General features: G+C 34.7%; 1 pseudogene; it reads left to right on the top strand.

Moving 5' to 3' along the window:
- The first annotated feature begins 191 nt into the window (after positions 1–191).
- Positions 192–1,228, top strand: LOC102006580 (annotated as a pseudogene).
- Positions 1,229–7,431: the final 6,203 nt, after the last annotated feature.

Genomic DNA, 7,431 nt, shown 5'->3' on the forward strand with positions numbered 1-7,431 from the left:
ATATTCTAGGGCTTTAACTCAACTTGGAGTATTTTCAATAATAAGGAAGGTTAATTCTGAATTTGCATCTGCTCCTAAATATATTTTCACACTTGAGAGACAGGGTAGATAACTTCAATATCTTGGTATCATTTTATTTTAGCCATACTGATAAAGATAATTGAAGGGCAGAGCTTTAAAACACTTAAGTAATGCTTGTTTAGGACATTTATTACATTTGTCACTTGACCATGAAAATATTTTATGTTGGGACTTCCTTTCACATCCTGAAGGGTGGGACATGGATAAGATAAAGCAGACATTTGTGACAGAATTCATTCTTCTGAGACTCTCAGGCTACCCAAAACTTGCGATCATTTTATTTGCTGTGAGTCTAGGCATGTACCTTGTGATTCTAATTGGCAATGGTGTTCTGATCATAGCAATTGTCTTTGATTCCCGTCTTCACACTCCCATGTACTTCTTCCTGGGTATCTGCTATACATCTACCTCTGTTCCATCAACGCTGGTGAGCTTAATCTCAAAGAGAAGAAACATTTCTTTTTCTGGATGTGCAGTGCAGATGTTCTTTGGATTTGCAATGGGGTCAATGAATGTTTGTTCCTTGGCATGATGGCTTTTGATCACTATATAGCCATGTGCAACACTCTGAGGTACCCTGTCATCACAAGCAAGGGCGTATATATACTGATGGCTTGTGTGTCATAGTTCTCTGGTGGAATCAATTCAATCGTGCAGACATTGCTTGCCATGCAGTTACCTTTTTGTGGAAATAACATTATTAATCATTTTTTATGTGAGATCTTAGCTGTCCTCAAACTAGCTTGTGCTGATATATTCCTCAACGTTATTACCCTAAGCATTTCAAATATAGCTTTCCTGATTCTTCCTCTTCTGGTCATTTTTTTCTCCTACATATTTATTCTCTGCATCATCTTGCAAATGAACTCAGCCACAGGAAGGCGCAAGGCTTTTTCTACCTGCTCAGCTCATCTGACTGTGGCGATTATATTTTATGGTACCATCTTTTTTTATGCATGTAAAACCCAAGTCTCAAAAGCTTCTTGGCAGAGATAGTTCCCAAGCTACCGAAGGGCTTTTTCTCATATTTCATGGGGTCATGAAACCCATGCTCAATCCTGTAATCCATAGCTTGAGAAGTAAAGATGTGAAAGTGGCTATGAAATATTTGCTTTATCAAAAACAGGTAACAACACCTAAATACTGACCTTTAATGAGGAATTAGTGTAGCCATTCTACAATGTAACACCAATAATAAAAACATCATTTTGAAGTGGATCAATATCTAAGTATTGAAACAGAAACACTAAATCTGCTGGAAGAGAAAATGGGTAGAAACCTTGAAGACATAGATGCAAGCAGAGACTTCATGAAGAAAACCTGGATCATACGGGACATACTAAAAAGGAGCGACAACTGGGATCTCATTAAAAAGCTTCTGAAGAGCAAAAGAAATCACCAACAGAGTGAAAAAAAATCCATGGAATGGGAAAAATATTTTAGCCGGTTGTCTCTCAGACAAAGGACTTTTATCTGGAACATATAAAGAACTGAAAAAAGGCAGACCCCCCAAAATTCAAAGACTCAATTCAAAAATGGGCATCTGAGATGAGTACACATTTCTCAGATGAAGAAATAAAAGTGGCATATAAATATATGAAAAAATGTTCAACATCATTGGTCATTTGAGAGATGCAAATTAAAACAACACTGAGATTCCATCTCACTCCAGAAAGAATGGCTATCATCAAGAAATCAACCAACAGCAAATGCTGGAGGGGCTGTGGAGAAAAAGAAACACTTCTCCACTGCCAGTGAGCATGTAGGCTGGTGCAGTCACTGTGGAAATCAGTGTGGCGATTCCTCACAAAACTAGGATTAGAGGTCCCATTCAATCCAAGTATTTGTCTTGTAGGTATATTCTCAGAAGCATTAAAAACACCATACTACAACAATATATGTGTATCCATGTTTATAGCAGCACAATTTGTAATAGCTAAATCTTGGAAAGAACCCAAATTAAATATCAACCAAGGAATAGGTAAAAAAAGGTGTGGTCTTTTTATACAGTGGAGTATTACTCAGCCATAAAGAAGGACAAACTTGAGACATTTATGGTAAATTAAGTGAAATAAATCACACTCACATGTGTAAACATCATATTGTCTCCCTGGTGTAAAAAAACTGAAAGAGTAATTAAGGACTAAAAGGTACAACAGATATTGGGAAATGGGAAGAAATTGTTTGAAAGGAAAGAGGAACTAGAGTGGGGAAAAGGGGAAAGGAAGGAAGGGAAAGGAAAAAAGTACAAGTTACTTATACTACTAGTTTCTCTTGGTTCATTGAAAAGAAGGGTTTGTGCTAATACCATTTGGAGACTTTTTTTATGCCCATGTTTTGCATGCTGAGAAACTACTTTGATGATAATAATACACAATGTATTAACTATTGTTATTCTCCTATTTTGTTATGAAAATTTATTTCTTTCCTATAAAATTAAAAAAAATGTTGTGTCCTGCAAATATATAAACTTTGTATTTGTCATTTAAAACCAGAATAAAGTGATATTTTTTGGCAATCATAAAAGACTTTTTTTTTTTGTCTTTTTGAGACAGGGTCTCGCTATGCCTTTCAGGCTGGTCTTGAGCTCACTTTGTAGCCCAGGCTGGTCTCGAACTCACAACGATCCTCTTGCCTCAGCCTTCCAAGTGTTGGGATTACAGGCATGCACTACCATGCCTGGCCCATAGATCTTTTTTGGGGAAAATTATGGGGAGAGAGATTTACTGCTTTGCCTTCATGAACTCTGATCAGCTGCATCCCTGAGAATAAGTTTGCTATAAATCAGAGTCTAAGAAATTCTGATCCATCTCTTTCAAAGATAATGAATTCTTTTAAAATCTTATCCCTGATATGAATGTTTTTGGTTGCTTGTGGTAACACAATAGAAAATATTACACATCATGTGGAAGGGAGCAGCAATATAAATTCTTCTCTCTCACAAACAACTGATATACATCAGGAAGTATTCATCCTTTCTAAATGATAGTTTCATTATGTTCAAAAAAAGAGTAAACTCTGCCCCCAGTGGTATTGTAAAGATTCAGTAAATCACACGAAATACCTGTGTAGTGCCACGTTCACAATATTGCCATCTATAGAGGGTGCTATTTGACTTTTCCTATTGTCTCAGAATTTAGGAGTTGAAGATTTTGAACTGGAGTAAAGAACACAAGCTTGGGCCTTTTGGTTTTGTCAGGTATCAATTATTAGAGTCCATCACCTCTCTCTGAAAGTCTTTATATTAATATAAATCACCATCCCTTTTTGCCATTTCACAAGAATATTCATATAAAGAAAGTATCAACCGGTTACTAGGGAAACTGGCTTCAATTTTTTCTTATTCAAATCAAATGAGGAGATGCCACTGAAGAGCTTTTTGGAGTTTTGAGGCATCTGCAAAGAAAGAGAAATTAACATCTGGCTTGATGAAGGAAGCTTGCTGAGCTGTCTCCCTCTAGGTTTCACTCTAGGACAAGAACTAATCTAGAGGTGAGCTGAGATGATGCTTCCAGAGCTGAAAATAACCAGACATTTTTAATTTCACCTGAAATATTTTATTTGGTATTTTATAAAATCAACCAAGATTTTGTTTTACCATAACCAGAATAACATTCTTATCATACAGAAGTATTTAATACTATTATATAATTTGGTGGTCAACAAATAATGACTTTGCACAAAACCTGCCCCGTAGACTGTCTTTGTGTGTCCTCCTAAGCTAAGAGTGATGTTTACATTTTTGAACTGGGGAGGAAATTAAAATAAGAATACTTTGTAACACATGAAAATTACATGAAACTTGAGTAGCTGTAAAGTTTTAAAACTTTTTATTTGTAAATAGTTACAGACTCATAGAAATTTGTAAAAATAGTATATACTGTATCATGCATCCTTCTCCCAGTTTCCCCCTGTTCTAATATTATGTATTATGATGGTAAATGTCAAAACTATGATTGGTTCAATACTATTAATCAGCTTTTCCTAAGCTTTCTCTGTTTTACTATTTTTAAATGTATTCATGCATGCGTACACACATATGTGTATATATTGGTCTATGCAATTTTATCCCATGGACACATTTTTATAACCACCACCATAAAAAGTCAGCATAAATGACCCTTCCATCACTACTGAGGAACTCACTTGGACTGTTCTGTGATATTTAATTTTCATCTGTCAACTCTGTTAGACTATGATTCCCAGAGGTATGCGTCTCTTACTTCTGGGCAAGAAAATCCTGCCAATCCAATGAAGCCTTAGTTGAGCCTTGTGTCCTGGTTTTGGCCATCACATCTTTCATGGAGTCTCCTTGGCTGACTGTCCTGCTGGAACACTCTCCTTATCCCCTCTTCTTATGGGCCAGTGTCACTCTGAGAAATCCTCTCATCCTCTCATGGGCTCCTGTTAGCCCTCAACACCACATTTTACAGAAACCAATTGTTTAGATTACTGTTGGGAGCCTCTTGTTATTTAGGAAAATAATATTCAAACCTTAGAAAAGAAGACCTAAGCCCAACCACACCAGTGCTGAGGGCTTGCGGTTCATTCTCTCCAAGCCTCTTGTCTTCCTGCTTTAGTCAGGATCACCAATCTGGCTGTCTTTCACCACCACATCTTGTCCCTCTGGAAGGTTAATGGTGGTAATAACATCTCCTATGGCAATAATGCCCTTTTCTGGAAACCTTCCTGAAAGACCTCTCCAAGGCTGTTAACTTTTTCTAAGTAAGTAGCATTAGTGTACTCTGAATGAATGATAAGAAGTGTAGCATATTAAACACAGAAACCAGTTGCATGGACAATTATGTTTTCCTTATATAATATTATCAAGTATTATGCAGGATACAAACTTATATGTGCTATGCTTTTATTTGGCTGCTGGTACAGTAGGTTTATTACAGCAGCATCACCATAAAGTAAGGTGTTGTGAGACAATGTTAGGATGGCTGATCTTAGCACTGGGGAATAGGAACCTTTGTGTTCTGTTATAATCTTATGAGAACACTGCTGTTTACATGACCCACCCCTAACAAAATGTCTTTGTGATATGACAAGTGAGTTCAACAAGAAAGGCACTCACAAGAAAACCAAAAAGGCAGGAATGAACAAAGCATTATTAAGCTGCTGACAGACAGTCTCTAACCAGGTTTCAGAGAAAATATCTGCCCTGATCTGGGTCTCACCTTTGGTTTAAGTGCATTTTAGGTTTCCATAGTAACCATTACCTCATTTTTGGGACTCTCACAAGAATGTCACATAATTATCACAAAATTTACTTTTCCCATAAGGTTGGACAGCCGAATTCCAAGTGACCATTGCAATTTAGCTTTTAGCCTACTTCTTAGTCTGTCCTGTTTATTCTGTTCCCATTTTATGACTTTGCGGTGTGTTGAATTGATAACTAACCAAGGGGACTGGGGTGAAGAGTCGGGGTCAACTATAGTTTAAGCGAACTTAAAGTGACTTCTCAATATAGAGTTAAAAAACAGAAAAATGGAGTCTCTCTTGCCCTATCATTTGTGCAATATATGAGTTTTTAATTTAAACCATACACTCTTTTTTATTGTTTTGCTTTATACAGTCAATTTTAAAGAAATTAAAAGAAAAATTCTATTTTGTTTAAACTTATGTTTACCTTTCCAGCACTCTATACTTTTTCCTGATGATTTGTATTCTTATTTGATACAATTTTCCATCCACTGGAAAAACCATTTGTTAAGGGGTAGTCCTATTTATGATGATTCCTCTAAGATTCCCTCTGAAAATTTTTATATCATCTTGATTCTGTAAGAATGTTTTTGCTGTATGTAGAATTCTAGTTTGAGAGATTTATTGTTTATTCATCACATTAAGGATGTTGCTGCATTGCTTCTAACAATGGCATGTCATTAATACTATCTTTAATAATCTTTTTTTCTTTGACCTTTTATATGATTTTCTTTTCAGTACTGATTCATCAGCCTATGAATCAATATAGCTGTATGTGTATACGTGTGTGTGTGCAAATGTGTGGTGTGTGTTTGTTTTGGATGTGTGAGTTTTTTTAAATTTGGAAATTTTTGAACATTTTATCTACATTTAGGGTTCTTTTTTCTCAGCTACTGAAATATCAGTTACATCTATAATGAGCTATTTAATATTTCCTATATATCAAGGAAGTGCTAGGCATTATTTTTCTAGCCTGTTTTCTCTTTGTGCTTCATTTGAGTAGGTTTTTGTGCTCTTTCTTTAAATTTAATTTTATACATACTATATATGTTAGACAGTATAGACTAAAATGTAAGTCATATATACATTTACATTTTAGTCTATACTGTCTAACATGTTATAGCTACCATGTAGTAAATTTTTCATTTCACTTACTGTTATGTTCTAACTCCTGAAATTACTTTTGATAACTTTTCTCCTCATTATGTTCTTCCTTTTCTCTTAATTCTAAGTAATTTATAATAGCTCATCTGACAATCTTAAGATCATTTTCATTTGTAAATGTTTTTATTGCATGGCTTTTGCTTTCTTAAGGATATGGGACATATCCTGCTTTTCTGCACATTTTACAATTTTGGGTTGAGTCTGAGTCATTCTAACTTTTATGCCTCTGAGTGCACATCTTTGTGCTCTTGTTTTAGAATTATTGGATATATTCTGGCAGGCAGTCACTGAACATTGCCTTAATCTCTCTGAGGCATGTTTTTAAGCTGTATGAGGGCAAGTCTAGAACTGCATTTACCTGAAAGAATGGATGCTATTAATTAGTGAACTGTGGGTGATTTTGTCTTTTCATGGGGAATGTTTGGGTTTGGTTTTGGTTGTTGCAGGAGAGGGGGATCTGTTGAAACTTATTACCGGTGGAAAGCAGAGATGATATTAAAAATTTTTGAAAATTAGTGTTGATCATTTCTTCTGCTATTTCAATAGTTATATTATCTATAACAATTAATGTTAAATAGCAATAGCAATGAAAGCTACTCTTGTCACTTTCACTAAGATACTTTATATATATTAAAACATAGAGCATGATATACTGTTCATTTGAAAACATTTATTATTTATTTAAAAGTCTTATAATTTAGCAAGATTTTCAAATTAATTAATGTGCCAGTATATTCAAAAATTTTACTTAAGAAATCAATTCTATATGTTTGATTCTGCCACTTTTACTGTTCACAATTTAATGTATTTCTATACATCAGAAAAACTGACTAGAGATTAGTTTATTTACTATTAATTTTCCATGAATGCAAGTGGGTTAATTTTGCTTTCTTTATAGTACTCTGGTTTAATTGACAACTTTTATTTATAAAAGTTATATATTTATTATATATATTATTATTAGATATGTTTATTATA

The sequence above is a fragment of the Chinchilla lanigera genome, unplaced genomic scaffold, assembly GCF_000276665.1.
Source record: "Chinchilla lanigera isolate Chin_1 unplaced genomic scaffold, ChiLan1.0 scaffold00018, whole genome shotgun sequence".
Lineage (NCBI taxonomy): Eukaryota > Metazoa > Chordata > Mammalia > Rodentia > Chinchillidae > Chinchilla > Chinchilla lanigera.